Consider the following 20,410-nt stretch of genomic DNA (forward strand, 5'->3'; position numbering starts at 1 on the left):
AAACTGGGGTTTTCTGAGTGAAGTCGGGTAAAATGAGCCAAAGACCCCAGTGTTTTGAAAATAATGGGTTATTCCCCGAATTCCTTTAATTTTTAAGTAGGAGGCTAGAATAACCCACTCTTCTCATACCGAACTAGTTTCAATGCCATTTCTCCCACATTCATCTCCCTTCCACCATAACATACATACCTTGTGCAAAATACTATTTCCTTATCCATTTTGGCTGCAAATCCTTTACACTAGCTTACACAAAATAATTTTCAACATTTGTATTTTTTTCGCAGGACAAAAAAAAAACGAAAGGAAAATCAAAATATTTTCTGGAGAAAATATTTCTTTGGAGAAAAAAACCAATGAACGTGTGCACTTTAAAACCACTAACTTCAAACTAAAAAAGTGGTCGCCATTGGCTTGTTTTCTTCTTCATCATGGATATGAAAATGCATTCTCTTCTTCATCTTCCAATTGTTTATTTAATAAAGAAGCCAAGATGCATTCGAAAAAAGAAAGAAAAAATTTCTTTTGGTTACAAATCCAAAATAATACATCAACTTGTGGTGAATTGGATTAGAGGGTGTTTGAATCCAGCAAACAATATGTTTCATTTCATGGCAGCCAGTTTTTTTGAGAAGAAAAAAAAACACAAATTGTTACAGATTTGACCAGAATGCACAAAGGCTAGCCATACGTCGTCTATCCCACACACACGGATGTTTATGTGAATCACCAGCGATTAAGGGGAGGAAGATTTTTCGATAAATATTTTTTATAAACAAAAAAAATCTCATCATCATATTTTCTTGTTTTTTGTACATGTGTGTCTTGTTTAAGAATTATGATTACAAATTTATTTTCAATTTCAAATTTGTAATTGTTTAGATTCATATCTCGACTTCGACTTCTATTTTTTTCGCTTTGACTACAAAACATACAAAATTAGGTTAGAATTTTCAATTTGTTTTGGGGAGGGAGATGTAGTGGAGAATGGTTATCCGCCAGCCAGTCAGTCGAATGATGACCGACCGTGTGTGTGTAATTCAAATAATCAAATCGCACATTGTAAAATCTCGAATTTAATTACATTGTTTATTTTAAAAAAAAGTCCAGAGGATTAAATCATTCAAAATGTCGAAGAAGAAAGTTGAAAAGCCAGGCCACTCTAAAAGCCATTAAAAAAAGGGATGTGTGGAAAATTTGAAAAATATGGAAATTTTCTAAAATACCAAAGACAGAAAAGGGGAAAAAATATCAACCTCCCTTGAATGAATTCCATGCATTGCAGAACTTCTGTAGGTTTTGCTCAAAAATGACGTCCCAGAGAGAGAGAGAGAAAAATTTCTTCTGATGACCTTCTAACAGAAGAACTCATTGAGGTCTTCTAAAAGAAAGAAAGGTCTTCGAAAACATCCTCTGGAGGAGAAGGGGAATAAAAAGACACTACCAAGCAAAAAAGCTCTAAGTTCGGCAGGGCCGATCTTTAAATACCCTCCACCATTTGCAACGAATTTGACAATTTTCGAAAAAATAAAAACCGATAAAAATTCTGTTAAAATCTTAAAAATACCGAATATCGGGAGGTACCATTATATGGGGGCTATACGAAGACGTGGACCTGCACAGACAAGTTTCTGTCTTAGGCTGTAGTATCCATTACGAATTTCAAATACCAAATTTGAAACAATTCCGGTGAATAATGTAGCTAAAATCACCAAAATACCAAATTTCAGAAGGTACCGTTATATGGGGGCTATTCCAAAACGTAGACCTACATGACCCATTTTTAATACTTAAAGTTCTTTCATTTCGTTTGGAAGCTAGAGTGATTTCCACAGACGGACAGAGGGATAGACGTTCGGACAGAGGAATAGACGTTCGGACATCGCTAAATCGACATAGAATTTTATGCTGACTTTGTGCCGTCTAAAATTTATATTTGGAGGTGTTAAAAACGGAATGAAAAACTTAATATACCCTCCACACTATGGTGGAGGATATAAAAAGCGGGAAGGGGGAGAAGGCTCTTAAGATTAAGGCCCTTGGAAAGTCTTCCATATATTGCAGACCATCTGTAAAAGAAAGACCTCTCAGAGAGAGAGAGAGAGAGTGGGAGATAAACATCTTTTGGATATCTTGTTTTTCTCTAGAAGAAAACTCCTACTACTACTACTTGACAAAAATCTTATAGAGGAGAAGGAGAAAAAGAAGACACTTAAACAGAAGAAGAAGAGGGGGGGAGTTCCAAAGATCAACAACCTTTCGAGGTCTTCCATGTTTGCCAGAACTTTTGTAAATTTTGCCCAAAAGACCTCCGGAAGGGCTACTAAAAATACCTTCTGGAGATCTTCTAACAGAAGACCCGATGTAGGCCTTCTAGAAGAAAAACTTTAGAAGATCTTTAAAAGATCTTTTACAAGACTTTATGGGGGCCAGAACATAGAAAAAAAAATGGGGGCTTTCTAGAGAAATACCCCCTCTGGCTTTTTTAGGAGAACACTTTTTCATCGATAAGAACCTCTTCTAAAGGACTTTTGAAAGCAAACTCTAAAGGTCTTCTAGATTTATGTCCTGTGGAGAAGAAGGCTTTTTGGACGTCTTCTAAAGACGACATTTTGAAGGCTTTTCTAGAGAAAGATCTTCTGGAGGTTTTCTAGAAGAAGACGAATAGACTTCCGAAATTTCTCAATAGAGGTCTTATCGAAGATATAATAATGGAGATCTTCTGAAATAGCTTCCCGGCATCCTTTTGAAGAAGCCCTTCTGGAGGTTTACTGGTGGAAGGCCGACTAGGAATCTTCGAAGACGACCAAAAAGTCTTCTCATTCCCCTCCAAAAGATGTGCATCTAGAAAACCTTCAGAAGTTGTTTCTAGAAATTATATAGGAGAGCTCCCATAGTTTTTTTAAGGAGGACTTCTAGAAGTGGTCTCTTTTTCTAAACTATGGAAGTTTTCGAGAAGACTACCATGTAGGAGTCCGTCAGAAGAAGATTTTTAGAAGGTCTCCTAGTAAAAAATCGACAAGAGACTTTATGGAAGTTTTATAGAAGAAGATTTTCTGGAGGTCTTCTGGTTGAACATCCATAAAAGGTCTTCCAAAAGTAGGCCATTCGAAAGCTTCCTAGAAGAAGACCTACTAGAGGTCTTCTAGAGGAAGGCATTCTAGAATTTTCTTACAAAAAGAATTTTTGTGCCCTTCTGTGTATGAGAGACCTTTAAAGGTTCTTAGATCTGTAGAAGACCTTCAAGGGGTCTCCTGTGCATTCAAGACCTCCCATGTATAGAAGACCTCCAGAGTTTCTTCTATGTGTAGAAAATATCCAGATGTTCTTCAATGTGTGGAACACCTCCACAGGTTGTTCTATGTATAGAAAACCTTCAGAGATTTTTCTATGTATAGATGTTAAGACCTCATGGGCTTCTTCTATAAATAGAAGGCCTCCAGAGATTCTTTTATGTACAAAAGAAGCAGAAGTACTTTAATTTTAGAAGACCTGCAGAAATTCTTCTATTTTAGAAGACCTCTTCAATAAGTCTTCAATGTATATAAGAACTCCCGAGAGCTCAGAGGGTTTCCTATGTATAGAAGACCTACTGATACGAGTATTTTTTCCATATTGTACATCTCCCGTAGATCTTATATGTATATAAGACATCCTGAGGGTTTTCGAGGTGTAGACAACCTAGAGAGGATAATTAAAATGACGTATACAGATTACCATCTCTAGGTCATCTACATAGGAGAGGCTTCCAGGAGACTTATAATAATAATAATAATTACTATTATTGTAATAATAATTATTATTTATAATATTATTATTATTATTAGTATTATTTTATGACTATTATTATTATTATTATTATTATTATTATTATTATTATTATTATTATTATTATTTTTATTATTATTATTATTATTATTATTATTATTATTATTATTATTATTATTATTATTATTATTATTATTATATTATTATCATCATTATTATTATTATTCTTTATTATCAATTATTATTATTATTATTATTGTTATTATTAGAATTATTTTTATTATTATATTATTATTGTTATTATTATTATTTTATTATTATTATTATTATTATTATTATTATTATTATTATTATTATTATTATTATTATTATTATTATTATTATTATTATTATTATTATTATTATTATTATTATTATTATTATTATTGTTATTATTATAATTATTTTATTATTATTATTATTATTGTTATGATTATATTTTTATTATTATTATTATTATTATTATTATTATTATTATTATTAGTATTATTATTATTATTATTATTATTAGTATTATTATTATTATTATTATTATTATTATTATTATTATTATTATTATTATTATTATTATTGTTTATTATTATAATTATTTTATTATTATTATTATGTTATTATTATTATTTTTATTATTATTATTAGTATTATTATTATTATTATTATTATTATTATTATTATTATTATTATTGTTATTATTATTATTATTATTGTTATTATTATTATTATTATTATTATTATTATTATTATTATTATTATTATTATTATTATTATTATTATTATTATTATTATTATTATTATTATTATTATTATTATTATTATTATTATTATTATTATTATTATTATTATTATTATTATTATTATTATTATTATTATTATTATTATTATTATTATTATTATTATTATTATTATTATTATTATATTATTATTATTATTATTATTATTGATATTAGTAAGAGCTACCTACAGTTGCTTGACTTCAAAACCCAATTATTTTTTTTTGATTATTTCACATTTTTATATTTTAATTATATCCGCTTACTTACCAATATCTCCTTGGATTTAACAATAAATTACAAATAAGAACACCTATAACGAGAAAAAAAAATAATTAATTTTTCAGCAATTTTTTTAACAAATCTCTCAAAGCTTATTTTCTATTAAGGCTTAGAACAAAAAAGAAAAAAAGCAACACAATAAAAAATAAGAGATAAAATTAAATCATCATTTGAAAAACAAAATAATAATAAGAAGCAAATAACAAACAATAAGCCACGGGGTGGAGCCACTGCAAAAGAAAAAACAATAAATAATGAAAATGTTATAATTTAAAAATAGATTTAATAATTTTAGAATATTGAAAGCTAAAAGCCATGAAATAAGCTTTGAATAGCTTGTTGTACGAAATAATAGATTTTTCAGGAAAAAAAAGAATTATGTGGTGAGACCTTAACCCGAGGATCTGGGGGTCATAGAACGTTAAGACTCCCAAGCTGCTTCTTAATTGTGTTTTTCATGGATTTTCGATAAAATCGCAAGATAAGCAAATTGAGTTTTAGATAAATTTTATAAAAACTCATAACGAGCTGCCTTTCCCATCTGATGATAATTCAAATTTTGCTTTACACAAATCATTTAAATGTTTCATTGTTTGCAACTAGTCACTGTTTTAAAACTTGCACGTTTTGGGATATTAAATTGCTTTAATTGTTATGGAAATCAAGCCAGGGGTGTGAGAGTGAGTACTTCGTGGTTATTATTTGTTTTGTTGCCTTTTCGTTTTTGAGGTTTAGGAGTTAATTGTTTGTTTCCTCTAGAATATATTACGTTCAAATCTCCCTGGCGTGGCGTTGTAATGTAAAACCTACACAGCTCCCTCACACACACAGGCAGACAGACAGAAATTATGAAATTAAATCTCATGATTTTTTTTTTTTTTAAAACTGCATGGGCTTTGTGTAATATGAAATTCAAAGAAAAAATATAGCATTTTTTTCAAATTACCCAGTCGATGATGATGCTGTTGTGACGATAATGAAGTTCCTTGGTTGCTGCCATTGTCTGAGTTGTTCGATGTTCTGAAAAATTGCAACAACACTTCCTTGGATTTTGTGTAAATCAAATGGTAATGCCGGTGTTTTTACAAACACTCCTTGAAAATTTAACCATATGTAAAAGATAACATACATTCGTTCCTGCATACACACATACATATGTGTGAATGGGTATGTGAGTCATGCCAAAAAAAAGCGAAAAACAAACACATTACGGCAAGGAACCTCAAATTATTATGTGAATGTAATAAAGCTTAGGAGGGAGGGTAAGAGAATTTTTGGTTACAGATGACCTGGACCTGATATTGGCTATTTTCCTCTACAGTCTGTAGTGTCTATTAGGAGATTCAAATACGAAATTTGAAAAAATTCTGATGAAAAGTGTGACAAAAATTATCCAAAATACGAATACAGAAAGGTGCCGTTATATGGGGGCTATACGAAGACTTGGACTTGCAAAGGCAATATTCGGTCACAGATGGTAGTACCCGTTGGGAACTTCAAATACGAAATTTGAAATAATTCTGATGAATAATGTCGCTGAAGTCCTTAAAATATCGAATTCAGTAAAACGGGGCTATACCAAAACTTGAACCTACATAGCCCATTTTCCATGCGAAAAGTCCCGCAGACCTAACATACTAAACTAAAAAGACTAAAATTACATCAATCTACTCCATTTCGTTTGGAAGCTAGAGTGATTTAAACAAATGGACGGACCAAGAATATATATACCTTGTGGGGTCTTAAAATTTATAGGGTGAGATAAAAAAAACTGCAACAAAGTCAAACGCCATAAATTTTACATTTTTTGTTTTAATTTTATTTAATAAAAGAAAAAATGTCGGAAATAGCCTAAAATTTTAGAATAAGTTTAGGTTTCTTCGAATTGATCACCGAAATTATGGCCTTCAAAAGGCCAATGAAATCGTCACAAGCTGCCCGAATATTGCTCTGGGTTATTTTGGCCTGTTCCCGGCGAAGCGCTTGCTTGAGGTGATCGACACTTTGGTATTTTTTAGTGTCAATCTTGCTTACCAAAATACTCCAGACACAATAGTCCAAAGGATTGGTATCCAGAGATTTTGGTGGGCATTTTGAATGAAGCGAGGATTCTCATTTTGTAACCATTCTTGGGTGTCGCGTGCTGAGTGCGATGGTGCTGAGTCCCAAAATTTTTACGTATCCAAGGCTTTAATACATTCTCTAAAATTTTTTCGCGACAATATTCGGCATTAATTCTGGTGCCACATGTCGATTAATACGAGCGGAGAGCGACCATCGGCTGTTATGGCGGCCCAAACCATCACCATGTCACCATGGCCGGCGCTTGAGTTCTGGTGGCCAACCGAAGGTACACATGTTCAGCGGACCTCTTTGGCAAGTAAACACGATCATTTTGGTAGTTTACAAACTGCTGGACAAGGAATGTTTAATCATCGGAGACGGTGAAAAGCAAATTCGTCAGTTCACCACATTCGGCCAAGCGAAGCAACTCTTTAGCTCTTCTGACTTTTTGGAATTTCAATGGCTCTACCCCGAGCTCATTTTTCAATATTTGCCGAATTGGATATTGCGATATGTTCTTCGAACCATTTCTGCTGATGTTGCTGTTTTCTTACGTCCACTTCCACTCCCTTGACTTCGGGCTATTCTGCCAGTATCACGGCAACGAGCGATGGTACGAGACACAAAAGATTTATTCACTCCAGCTCTAACGATAGCCACTTGTGGTTTTCCAGCCAAATAAAAATAAATCACACTATCACGCTTGAATTACATCACGAATAACTTTTTTTCTGGAAAATTCTCACCAAAATGCTTGTGATCGCTTGTGAACAATATAATGAGCTCTTATTGGAATAATTTTAACAGCTGTCGGACGAGTGGCTTAGAAATAACAGCAGTCTGAAGTTGGTTGCAGTTTTTTCATCTCACCCTGTATATTTCGAGGTGTTACAAACGGAATGAAGATGGTTATAAAAAAGGTTGATTTTTTCCTGACAAACTTGCCTTTTTTCGTCTCCCTAGGAAATTTAAGTCTCTCTCTCTCTCTCTCTTATGAAATATAGCTCCACTCCACATTTGCGCCCTATATCCATATCTCAGAGATGCGCAGCTGATTTGAACCTCATCATAACACCCTCTTCTCTTTGTGAGCAAACAACATACCAAATATTTTTTTTTTTTTTTAGATTTTGAAATTAAACACCGACAATCACCCATCACTTTGGCTGCGCATGCGTAGGTGGCAAGGTATCGACTAATATGTGTGGAGCTATATATCTATATGCACAAAAGACCATTTGCAATGATGGCGATGACTCCGACATGGTGTTGCAATATGCGTCAAAATGCAGAATGCTGGGAGTAGAAGGATGAGGTGAACAAAAAATATGAAACAATATTTCAAAGTTTTTAACTTAGAGAGAGAGAGAGGAGACACACAGTTTGGGGTCCCCGCTAAACGGTGCAGAAGAACATAAACAGACAAACCGTGTATCATCAGCAGCGCATCTCTGATGACCATGTCGTGCTTGTAATCGGAGTAGTTAACTCAAGGAGGGAATCATCGTCATCATCAAATACCCGGACAAAAGACCGAGAGAAAAAAACGAGAAAAACAATAACAATACCGACTAGCCTTTTACTGTCAGACAGACACCCAGCCAGCCAGCCAGCTAGTCAGCCATCCGTCCTGCTCCACAACAAGCGTGTAATAATAATGAAAGATAATAATAGATTGTTATAGATAGTTTAGCGCTAGTAAGACGAACGTGGTCGCCATTCGGCAAGGGCACATCACAAAGGGAGTGTTATTTTATGGATTTGTTGCAATACCTTTGGGGGCCTATATTTATGTTGATTATGTCGGTTATTAGGTTTTTCTTGAAAGGTGTACATACGTACAATCTTTTGGCTTAAACTGCAAGCAGAAGAGTTTTCGACGAAAACAAAAAAAAAATGACTTAATGTAGAAAAACGGTTTTCAAATGAAGAGGAGCGGAGAGGCGAGAAAAGACCATGAAATAGTGAATGGTATTGAAAAAATAAGCAAATCATAGCAGAACCAAATTGTTATTCATGCATAATGAAGCATTATTAGGTCAAATGGGAGAAAATTGAAACAAAACTTGATGTTTAGAGAAAGTGTAAAAAAAGAAGAATTTTGAAATCAAAGCAAATTTCTGCAAAACCAATGATTGCAGCTCAAATATTAAAGCCCGGACTATATTCAAAGGAAGTTTTTTCAAAATCCGTGTTTTAGATTCATATTATATTTCGTCTACAAATGCTGGAGTATTTTAACAGTCCAGTCCTCTCTCCCTGCTACCCTATATATAGTTTTTTCTAGCGATAGTCTTTGTGGCTTTTGTTTCGATGTGATGAGTCACTGAATGTTTGACTGGAGGCATATTATCGGATAGTTTCGTTATATCCTGGAATTCTTCTATAAGAGAATGAAAAAGAGAATCTCTAGGAGTTATATTGCTTGTTACAAATGAAATTTGAAGTTAGTTATCTTGTCAATTAGTATTTTTTTCTTAACGTCAACTAGTAAATAAAAATACTTAGCAAAATCGGATCCAATAATTGAATGAGAAACGTCAGTCATAGCAAATGGCCATAGCAAACCCAAATTTCTTTGCCAACCCAGATTCAACTTAAGGATTTTTCTCACCTCACGTTTTTGTAGGAGTATTATTGGCCGCTTGAAGTCTCGTGTCCTTTGGGATCGAATGATTTTGTTGAATGAAAGCGGGAATAACAGAAGAACTGCAGATTTGTGAATGTATCCTTTAAAATCAGGCGACTTAACTTAAAACCTCCTTCATCTGTAACCAAGCCTTCAGTTTTCCGACTTGTATGCACATGATGGACGACATTTCGTGAGGAACTGCTGATTAGTAGTATCTCTCAAAATCAGGCGACATAACTTTAAACCCCCTTCATCCGTCAGCAACGATGATGAAATCTTCACTTTTCCGGCTAGTATTCACATGATTGACGACATTTCGTTGCTCTACTTTCAAATTTATAATGATTTCAGCATTGACGTTCATTCTAATTGGTACCTGGGATAGACTGGAATTTCGATTTCTGGTTTAACTTCTTGCTCGATATCCATTTTTGATGAAAACATATACAGGTTGAGATGAAAAAACTGCAACCAACTTCAGACTGCTGTCATTTCCAAAGCACTCGTCCGACAGCTGTTAAAATTATTCCAGTGACAGCTCATTATATTGTTTACAAGCGTACAGAAGCATTTTGGTGAGAATTTTCCAGAACAAAAGTTATTCGTGATGGAATTCAAGCGTGATAGTGTGATTTCTTTATATTTGGCTGGAAAACCGCAAGTGGCTATCGTTAGAGCACTCCAGCATTTAAATGTGAATAAATCTTTTGTGTCCATTGCTCGTTACCGTGATACTGGTAGCGTAGCCCGACGTCAAGGAAGTGGACGGAAGAAAATAGCAACATCACCAGAAATGGTTCGAAAAGTAAAGAAGCGACTTGATCGAAACCCGCGTCGCAGTGACCAAAAAGTTTTTCGTCAGCTGAACATATTGCAATATTACATTCGTCAAATTTTGAAAAATGAGCTCGGGGTAAAGCCATTGAAATTCCAAAAAGTGCAAGAACTTACACCGCAACAGAATGAAAAAAGACTCAAACGAGCTAAAGAGTTGCTTCGCTTGGCCGTACCAAAGGTGACCAAAGGTGACCAACGAGCACATCTAAACTTGTTCTTAATTTTGATGTTATTTCCGACATTTTGTGCTTTCATTCAATAAAATTAAAAAAAAAATGTTAAAATTATGGCGTTTGAATTTGTTGCAGTTTTTTATCTCACCCTGTAGTTCTGTGGTTTTTCGCTTACATCAAAAGACGCGAAATCAATTCCATACACTTTATAGTTTCAATGAATTAAGGTTTTCTAACTCCATATATTTTTCTGGAATAAAATCAACTCGCATTAATTAAAAAGTGGAAAGCAACCATTACCACCCTCTATTTTTGGAAAAGGAAGCTGATAAATGACAAATATATATTGATTTTTATATTTTTGTAAGATTTTTGGTCAATTACTCGAAAAGGTTAAGTTGTAAGTTTCAATTGCAATACCAAAATCAGAAAAAATATTAGTTTACTCAATCGGAAATTACGTCTTGTTATAAAGAAATTAACACGCCCTCTATTTGTGAATATGAGTATGTATATAAAGTCAATTGTGAATCTAGTATCGCAAAAGTTTAATTTCCGAAGACTTTCACAACTACTCAGCTCTGCTTTTGAAAACAATTTCACATTCTATTCAAAAATCTCCAAAATCTCCTATTTTGTAATTAAAAAAAGTCGTTAACGCCCTCTATATTTTCACAAGGATGCACGGACGTACTGAAATTGTGAAAAGTATTTGCATAAATAATGACTCTTGGTATATCTATAAGATTCATTGCCGCCCTCTACTTGTGAAAATGTGACATTGTTGGCACCCAACTGTAGAGGGATTTTCGTTAGAAGTTTGTGAAAAAAGAATAGAAATAAACACTCTCACACAAAACTAGAAGATAAAGATAAAAAAATGAAACACTCTTATAAATAATTAGCAATGAGAAACAGATATTCAAAACCATATATAGATGGCGCACTGTTTGAGATGCCTAAATACAGGAGGAGACTTTGTACGAAAAAGAAACCCTGTTGATGAAAAAAGAACAATGTTCAGAGCTAGGTGCCGATTGTGGACTGTTATCGAAGATATATAATACAACAAGATGAAACATTTCATTGTTGCTTTGATGGGCTAGATGGCGTTGATAGTCGAAAAAAGATGTAATGTCACCATATCATGATATAGCATCATGTTGTAATCTAACAGCCCTGGTGTTTTTAAACGGCAATATGCATTTTGTTCAATCTTTATTATTTTGTCTTCGATATTTTTTTACATTTTTATTACTAAAAACTCAAAAGTGTAAGACAAGCCGACTTTCAAAGTCACCCACAGATGGCAGATGGCCAGCTACGTGAGTGTTATGGCCAAAAAAACACCGATAGGAGTCTGGTGGCAAAAATTCTCACTTCAGCCGAAATATTGCCTACTAATAATGTTCAAAGGTAGATGACACTTTGCGGAATATGAAACGCTTTAATACAAAACCGCCACTTTTTTTCGAATATCACTTCAATACAATTTGAAAAAAAACCTTCACTGCCACACCACAATGCTCATTGCAAAATTTCGTAGCACTTATAACATTTCTCATATTTTATGGAAGATCTTGAAATTTTGAAATCTGTTATGGAAATTTCGATTTTCAATCTCATTCATAGATGGCACTGTCTCATATTCCTCCGTACAGGATTGCAAAGAACGACACCTACTGTTAAAACTAAAAAAAATCTTCAGCACATCTAAACTATCGCATGTCTTTGTTCATACATAGATGACGCTAAGTTCGACACTTAATGACACATCTTTATATAGGTTTTTTGTCCAAAAAAAAAAACAATTTATCAAGAACTTTCACCAGTTATAACAGCTTATATTATTCACATATTCATGGGTAAATATAATTATCTGAAGTAATTGAAGTACAGAGTATTTGTGTGACAAATAATTCCGAAACGCCATCTGTTTTCGAATATTACTTTGGTCCAAATTTTGCGAATACTTTCAATACAACAGCCTAATGCTAATGTTAAAGCGAAATTTCTTCGCAGCTTACAACATATCTTATAATTTATAGAAGAATATAAAAATCTGATTTTCAATGTCATCTGTAGATGGCACTGTCTCGTAGGCCTAACTGCACTATATCATAGTCCTAACTCCTAACTTAACTATAGCAAGTCTTGGTTCACACATAGATGACGCTAAGTTAGACACTAAATGTCATATCTTTAAACAGGGTTTGTCTAGCGAGTCTATGTTCACACATAGATGGCGCTGAGTTGGATGGCTCACATTCATACAGGATTTGCGGAAAAAAAATTTAATATATTGTAGACAAAATTTTCAACTTGCTAATAGAACACAATTAAGAGATCTTCAAGTTTAGTTTTTTTTTACGAAAATGTAATTATTCTAGATTCTTTTGCAAGATTCTACCAGGCAGAAATCCATTTTACCCTTTTCTACAGAAATTGCCAATCAATCACCTTAACATGAGCATTAGGCATTTTATGAGCTTTTAAAAGGGGCTTCTAAATCTTAAGCTCTGCAGCACACTTGACTTCGTAACATAAGACGTGGGTGTAGGCAAAAAAAACAAGGTAAGGCAAATGCTGCAAGTGATTCCAGGCAAAATGCACTTAACTTTGGGTCCTACAAAATCTAACTAATGTTTTGTGTCAAATGATGGTAATGCATCACTATGTGTGTGTGTGTGTGATTTTTGTAAGCAAAGGACAGAAAACTGGGATGAGCAGCAGTGATAAAATGCTGCTTTCGAGAGATAGAAGTCTAAGGCAGTAAAAGTGTTTAGACTACAACATCATTATCGTTTTTTTCCTTCTTTTTTTGTTTTTATTTTGTGCTCATCATCAGCCTATTATGGGTTTCTTTTCCATTTCTTTGCAAGAGGATTAAACTCTTTGAGCTTGAGTTTTACACTGGCCATAGTTTATACTCTTGTCTTGGGTAATCTGTTGTTTGTCTTGAAGCCATAGAAAAATCTATTTATTCTTAATGCCTCATTGGATATCTAAGTTACTTACTTTCGCTTAAAAATTGTTTATCTTCTTCTGGCCGGGGCTGTTGGGATTTGTATGCGAAAAAAAAACAGAAAAGAAAATTACAGGCAAGGCATTAGGTTTTCTAAGTGGTTGGATGGTCGAAGAGTTAACTGACGAAAAGACTTGTCGGTTGAATGGCTAGATGGCTGGCTGACTGCCTATTTAGATGATTCATTATTCACTGTCGTTTTTCGCGCAACACACTGTTAGTCTTTGCTTCTTCTATTTCATTTTCCATGTTCCTGAAGTCCAACGACATTTGGTATTTTTCTTTTCTACCCTTCATCAAACTATGGAGGGTATAGTAAGGTTGTCATCCCGTTTGAAACTTATGGAAATAATCTTCTTGCAGGAAAAAAAGGAATTTTGAAGTTATGAATTTCAACATTTATAGTCTCTTACGACCACACCGCTCGATAATAATTTAACGAACATTTTCGGGCAAAAAGGCTAAAACTGTCCTTACAACAAAAAAAATTGTTATTTACTAAAAAACCAGAAAGCAAAAACTTCGGCTGGGAACTTTGAACACCCTCCAACATTTGGGAGGAATTTGCCCATTTCCAAAAAAAAAAAAAAAAAAAAAAAAAAAATCCGCTGAAAAATACTGCTAAAATGATGAAAATACCGAATATTGTGAGGAACCGCTAGATGGGGTCTATACGACGACCTAGATCTGCATAGGCAATTTTCTGCCACAGGCTGTAGTACCCACTAGGAACTTCAAATTCCAAATTTGAAACAATTCCGATGGATATTGTCGCTAAAATCATCAAAATATCGAATATTGGAAGGTACAGTTATATGGGGGCTATACCAAGACCTGGACATACATAGGCAATTTTCTGTCATAGGCTGAGGTATCCTTTACGAAGTTCAAATACCAAATTTGAAACATTTTCGATGAAAAGTGTGACTAACATCATCAAAATACCGAATATAGAGAGTTACCGTTATATGGGGGCTATACGAAGACTTGGACCTGTAGGAGCATATTTCCGTCATAGGCTGGAGTACCCATTACGAAGTACAAATACGAAACAATTCCGATGGATAATGTGGCTAAAATCATATCAAAATATCGAATATAGAACATTTTCTTTCGTACCAACTTGGAACTTCAACCACAGGCTGTAGTTCCTATTAGGGACTTCAAATACCGAATTTAAGAAAATTCCGGTTAATGTGCCTAAATTCATCAAAATATCGAATATAGGGGGGTACCTGCATAGAACATTTTCTTTCGTACCAACTTGGAACTTCAACCACAGGCTGTAATTCCCATTAGGGACTTTAAATACCGAATTTAAGAAAATTCCGGTTAATAATGTCGCTACAGTATTCAAAATACCGAATATAGGAAGGTACCGATATATGGGGGCTCTACCAATTAGCAGACCTGAATCAAATATCATTCACAAGGAGACAATAGACTTATCGAGACCCCCAACTGTCAAGTTTCAGCTAATTTGGTTGGAGATTGTGGAAGAAACCTTAGAAATATCGAAAATCGGGAGGTATGTGTGGTCTTTACCTATTAGTGGACCTTTAGCGAATATTTTTTGCAAGGAGAAAACAGACCTATCGAGAACCCCAATTTTAAAGTTTCAGTTGATTTGGTTGGAAATTGAAAAAAAAATACCGCAAATCGGGAGGTACCATCATGTGGGGGCTATATCAATTAAGGGACCTGAATCTAACATGTTTCACAAGGAGAAAACAGATCTTGCAAGAACCTCTAATGACAAGTTTCAACTGATTTAGTGGCATATTGCGGCGGAAACCTTTCAAAGACCCAAGATCAGGAGCTACCGTTATATGGGGGCTATACCCAATCGTCGACCAATGTAGCTCATTTTCAATACCAAGAGTCTTGCAGGCCTTACACACATCTGAGTAGAACTTTGTCGTCCTATTATATATCGTTCCGAAGCTAGAGTGACATTGCTAAATCGACATAGAATTTTATGCTGTGTGGGGTCTAAAATTTGTAGATCGAGATCGATCGACTTTGAGGGCTTTTTCTCACTTTTCTCTTTCTTTATGGCATAGGGAAACAAAAGTACGATTCGAATGTGCTCTTTTTTCCCTGCTCTTTTTTTTTCAAGTCCCTCCCTTGATAGCTGGACGGATGAATGGATGGTGGACAAGGCTTGAACATATACAATTTCTTTAAAATCGTGTTAGGGTTTATTTTTTGTTGCCTCATTGTCTCTGTTACAAAAATTTACTTCTTAACATCTACGAAGTGAACAATGACGGAACAACTGGCCAACATGGTGTTGTTACATCAAAACACCCACCCACAACAATCTTGGCAAGTTGTTGCTGCTGTCGTTGTTGTTGTTTTTGATTTTGCATGGACATTTTTGTTAAATGTTCATTGTTGAACATTTTCTTTCTCTCCCCTGACCCCCTGGACTTTTAAATCATTAAAGGGTACATTTTTCCGACGACCACCCGACGACGGGCAAAAGGATGGCTGGCGTTTTAAATTTCCCAGAAATTTATCAGTGTTGAGCAGTTTTGTAACTGTTTCCGGAACATTTGACAAATTATGGTTTCAAATTTCTCCTCAATTTTACAATGGCCATGAGGACAGTGAATGAGGTGGGGGGAGGAGTGTTGTCGGAGTCTCTGTGTCAGTTTGCGTGAATGAATGTCTCAGTCGGGTAAATTAAGAAATTGTCGGTTTCGAATTTCAAACAATCTAAGACCGTCTTTGTTCTCTCTCTTCTAGCTGGCTGGCAGTTGCAACTTCGTTAGCTAACTACACAAGACATGTTGGATGTGTGGATGGAGAGAAAAGAAAAACAGATTTTCTTTGTTTAGCCATTTGGCCGACATGATGATGATGCTGATGATCGCCAGGCTCATTATGATGCATTTTCCCTCTAAGTATGTAATTGTCTAAAGGAGCCTCATTCTTTTTCTAGTCTAGCTAATGTTGTTGTTGTTTTCTTGCCAGCCAACCAACAAACCAATGAGCTATCCAACCAACCTAATGACCCACTGACTTATCATTATCTACTCATGTGGAAGATGATGAACACGACAAAGAAGCTGTGGCCACAAAATAGCTACAAGCTAAAATTGCAACAACAACAACAGCTAGAAGAAAGAAAACTTAGAGCCTCCTGTCTAGAGTTTTCATGCAATATCAATCAAACGAACGAACGAACGAACAAACGATCGCTTCAATGATTGGAACAGTTCAATGCATTGCGTTGATCCAAAAGTGTACCAAGACTATCACGTACATATGTATCACTATCACTAACATACAAATCTGTTGTCGATAATGGCGACGACGACGACGACGATGAGACATGAAACATTTCATTTTTACAGCCTTACAGCAGCCAACAGCCACCGCAATTGAAGCAAACGCAAAAAAAAAATGGAAAAATAGAAATTGTAGGTTAGTGAACTGAACTAACCGAGTAAATTTTCCAGTAGATGATAGAAAAATAACAACAACAACAGCAAGAAAAATAATAAAACATGACAAAGATCAATCTTGTAAACAACATTGCCAGACAGAAATAGTATGTACAAGATGTCTTCTTTTTTTGTTTTATTTGACACTGCAAAAAAATGGGGAGAGGAAATTTCTGGACGGGTCAGAAGTTTTGCAGTTCAGAAAGCTTAGATAGATCACCTGGTCCTTTAGGGAATTATCTTATAAAATTCATTTTTTTCCAAAGGAATGAAAAAACTTCCAAAAAGATCTTTGGTGCAAAACTGTTGGTTATAAAGAGCGCCATCTACATTTCAATATTAAGCGAAATACTTGCAAGATCAAGATCAATATTCGCTATAACAAAAAAAGAGAGAGTAAATTTCTGGTGTATCTGAAATTTTGTATATAAGGCCATGAAAGCTCTGCAGACCCTTTAGAAAATTGTCTTATAAAATTCAAAAATATTCCCAAAAGGAACGAAAGACTTCCAAAAAGGTCTTAGCTATTGGTTATAAAAAGCGCCATCCAGATTGATTCAACGAAATGAAAAAAGGTATGGAAAAGATCTTCGCTGCTTATAAATAGTGCCATCCAGATTTCTGGTGGCTCTTCAGAAAATCGTTAAAAAAAATTAATATTTTCCAAAGGAATGATATTTGGTGCTTAACTATATGAAATTATCTGTTAAAATTCAATTTTTTAAAGAGAAATGAAAAAAAATATTTTTTTTCCTTTCTAACGGATTATGAGGAGAGCATTCTAGATTTAGAAAGTCATTTTATGAATTCAAAAAAAAAAAAAAAAAAAAAAAAAAAAATAGTAATAATAAGAAAGAAATGAAAAACTTCAAAAAATACCTTTGGTTCTTAGCTATTGGATATAAAGAGTGCCATCTATATGTCAATATTACACTACATATTAATTTTTTGATCGATGAACTGAAATCTGCTTGAGGAATATAACTTGATAAACATATATCTGCCTATCCATCTCAAAATTATTTTGAGTATTGCGTTTTTATATTCATGAATATGGAGCGACATTTTCAGAGTTCATCAATGTTAATAGTTGACACATAGAGGTCAGCAATATCCACTAAGACTTCAGATCTTTAAGTGATCATTTAAAATAAGCTTGCACTCTTCAGAATATGGCAGAGATAAAGAATTAGGTTTAAATCATGAAGTTATCTTGACTTTCGTGAGCATTTCTAATGAATACCTTGTGTCCAAAAATTAAGGGAGTGGACCAAGGGATATTTTTTAAACCACAAGATATGGAGTTTACGGAATTTTGAGACTATTAGGAGTTAATTTTTTAGACATTTTTGAGGGATATTTGAAGACCAACTGATGTGGATTTTTAAGGATTTTTTGAAAGGAAGGATTATTTGTAGGCCACCAGAAGTTGGGACATTTAGAGACTTCCTGACGTGGAATTTTATGGAATTTTTTTAGGGTTATTTGACGACTGTAAGCCGTAGATTTTTGATGGAATTTTTAAAGGATATTTCTAGATCTCAAAATGATTATAAATAAATTTTTGAGAAGCTATTTGGAAGCTACCGGATATGGATTTTTAATGATATTTAAGGTCCAGAAAAGTTGGATTTTTGCTGAAATATTTAATATGAAATCTGATGTGGATTTTTAAGGATTATTTGAAGGAAGGTTATTTTTTAGGAATCTTTGAAAGGTATTTGGAGGTTTCCAGACGAGGATTTTTAAATCATTTTTAAGGATTATTTGTAGGTCACCAGAAGTTGAGACATTTAAAGACTTCCTGACATGGATTTTTATGGAATTTTTTTTAGATCTCAAAATGATTATAATGATGATTATTTGTAGATCTCAAAATTTTTGAGAAGCTATTTGGAAGCTACCGGATATGGATTTTTAATGATATTTAAGGTCTAGAATTTGGAGATATTTATTATTTTTGGAGATATTTAGAGACTGCAATACGTGGGATTTCGAAATTTTTCATAGCCAGAATAAGTAGATTTTGAAGTGATTTTTGTGGTATATTTGGAGGCCATCGGATATATATTATTTTTAATATATTATTTAGGATCCAGAAACTTCAAATTTCGTATTTGACGTTACTAATGGGTACTATAGCCTGTGGCAGAAAATTGCCTAGGACCCAGTCTAGGACTATGTACGGTTTTATGAAGATTTAAGCGTCATTATCCACTGGAACTGTTTGCAGTTTCGTATTTTTAGGACTTACTTGGTAGTACAGCCTGTGGCAGAAAAATGCCCATGAAGGTATAGGTTTTCAATTAGCCTCCATTTAGCGGTACCTTTCGATTTTCAGTATATTAAAGGTTTCTGCCACAAATTCCAACCAAATTAGCCTAAACTTTACATTTGGGCTTCTTGGTAGGTCTGTTCTTTCTTTGCAAAAAATGTTCGATTCAGGTCCACAAATCGGTATGGTCCCCATATAACGGTGGCTCCCGATTTTCGGTATTTTGAAGATTACTGCCACATTTTCCAACCAAATCGGCTGAAACTTGACACGTCTGTTCTCTTCTTGCTAAACATGTTCGATTCAGATCCACCAACGGTGGATTACCATATAACGGTATTTGATGATCGGTATTGCCCCGACTTTTGGTATTATGATGATTTTATCGATATTTTAACCCGGAATTGTTTCATATTGGAATATCGTAATGTCCCCCAACAAAAATTTTATATACACGTCCAGGTCCTTGTGTAGGACCCAATATTATGGTAACCCCTTTTATTCGGTGTTCTCATGATTTTATCTTTATTTTTCAACTGATTTTTTTTCTTTTATGAAACTTTTATTCTCCGATGTTTTGTTCTTTCTCTCAGTGTGTCCTTAAGGTATCTAATTTACGATCTGTTTAGTGCAAGTTCACAATTATCTTGTTTGTTGGCATTCTCGGGTGCGTGTAGAAATCTGCGGAGATATTACTTACATTCCGTTTTCTAAAATTCCTAATAAAGAGAAAATTACCAACTATAGAATTTCCATTCTTTGGCACACATAAATAATCATAAATAAAGTAACAGCAACAACAAATACTTGGAACAGAAGAACAAAACTGCCAAAAACAACAGAGGTACTCGAGTCTTGGGCCTGTGGTATCATCATCATCAGTTCTTACAGTTTAAAAGGCTTTTGTGCGTTTTTTTTTGTAACTTGCCATTCAAAATGCCATATAATGACTCAATTAGTGTCAGCCGGGCCATTATTTCAGTTTAAACTTTACAAATTTATTGTCGGCAGGATGTGGAAAACTTCTTAGCAAAAAATTGAAGCTTTTGTTGTTCTTGGGTGTTGTGGTCTTTGTCAAAGTGGGAAACAACAACAC

At 34.0% G+C, this 20,410-nt stretch overlaps 1 protein-coding gene across 2 annotated transcripts in view; it reads right to left on the reverse strand.

The window, feature by feature from the left end:
- LOC101898609 (stAR-related lipid transfer protein 13) overlaps positions 1-20,410 on the reverse strand; it is a 277,625-nt gene that overhangs the window by 212,283 nt on the left and 44,932 nt on the right. For both annotated transcript variants that reach the window (XM_059119355.1, XM_059119354.1), the window contains exon 2: positions 4,845-4,887. The gene's annotated coding sequence lies outside the window, so the exon portion shown is untranslated. The remainder of the gene's footprint in view (positions 1-4,844; positions 4,888-20,410) is intronic.

This window comes from Musca domestica, unplaced genomic scaffold (genome assembly GCF_030504385.1).
Source record: "Musca domestica strain aabys unplaced genomic scaffold, Musca_domestica.polishedcontigs.V.1.1 143, whole genome shotgun sequence".
In the NCBI taxonomy this organism is placed as follows: Eukaryota; Metazoa; Arthropoda; class Insecta; order Diptera; family Muscidae; genus Musca; species Musca domestica.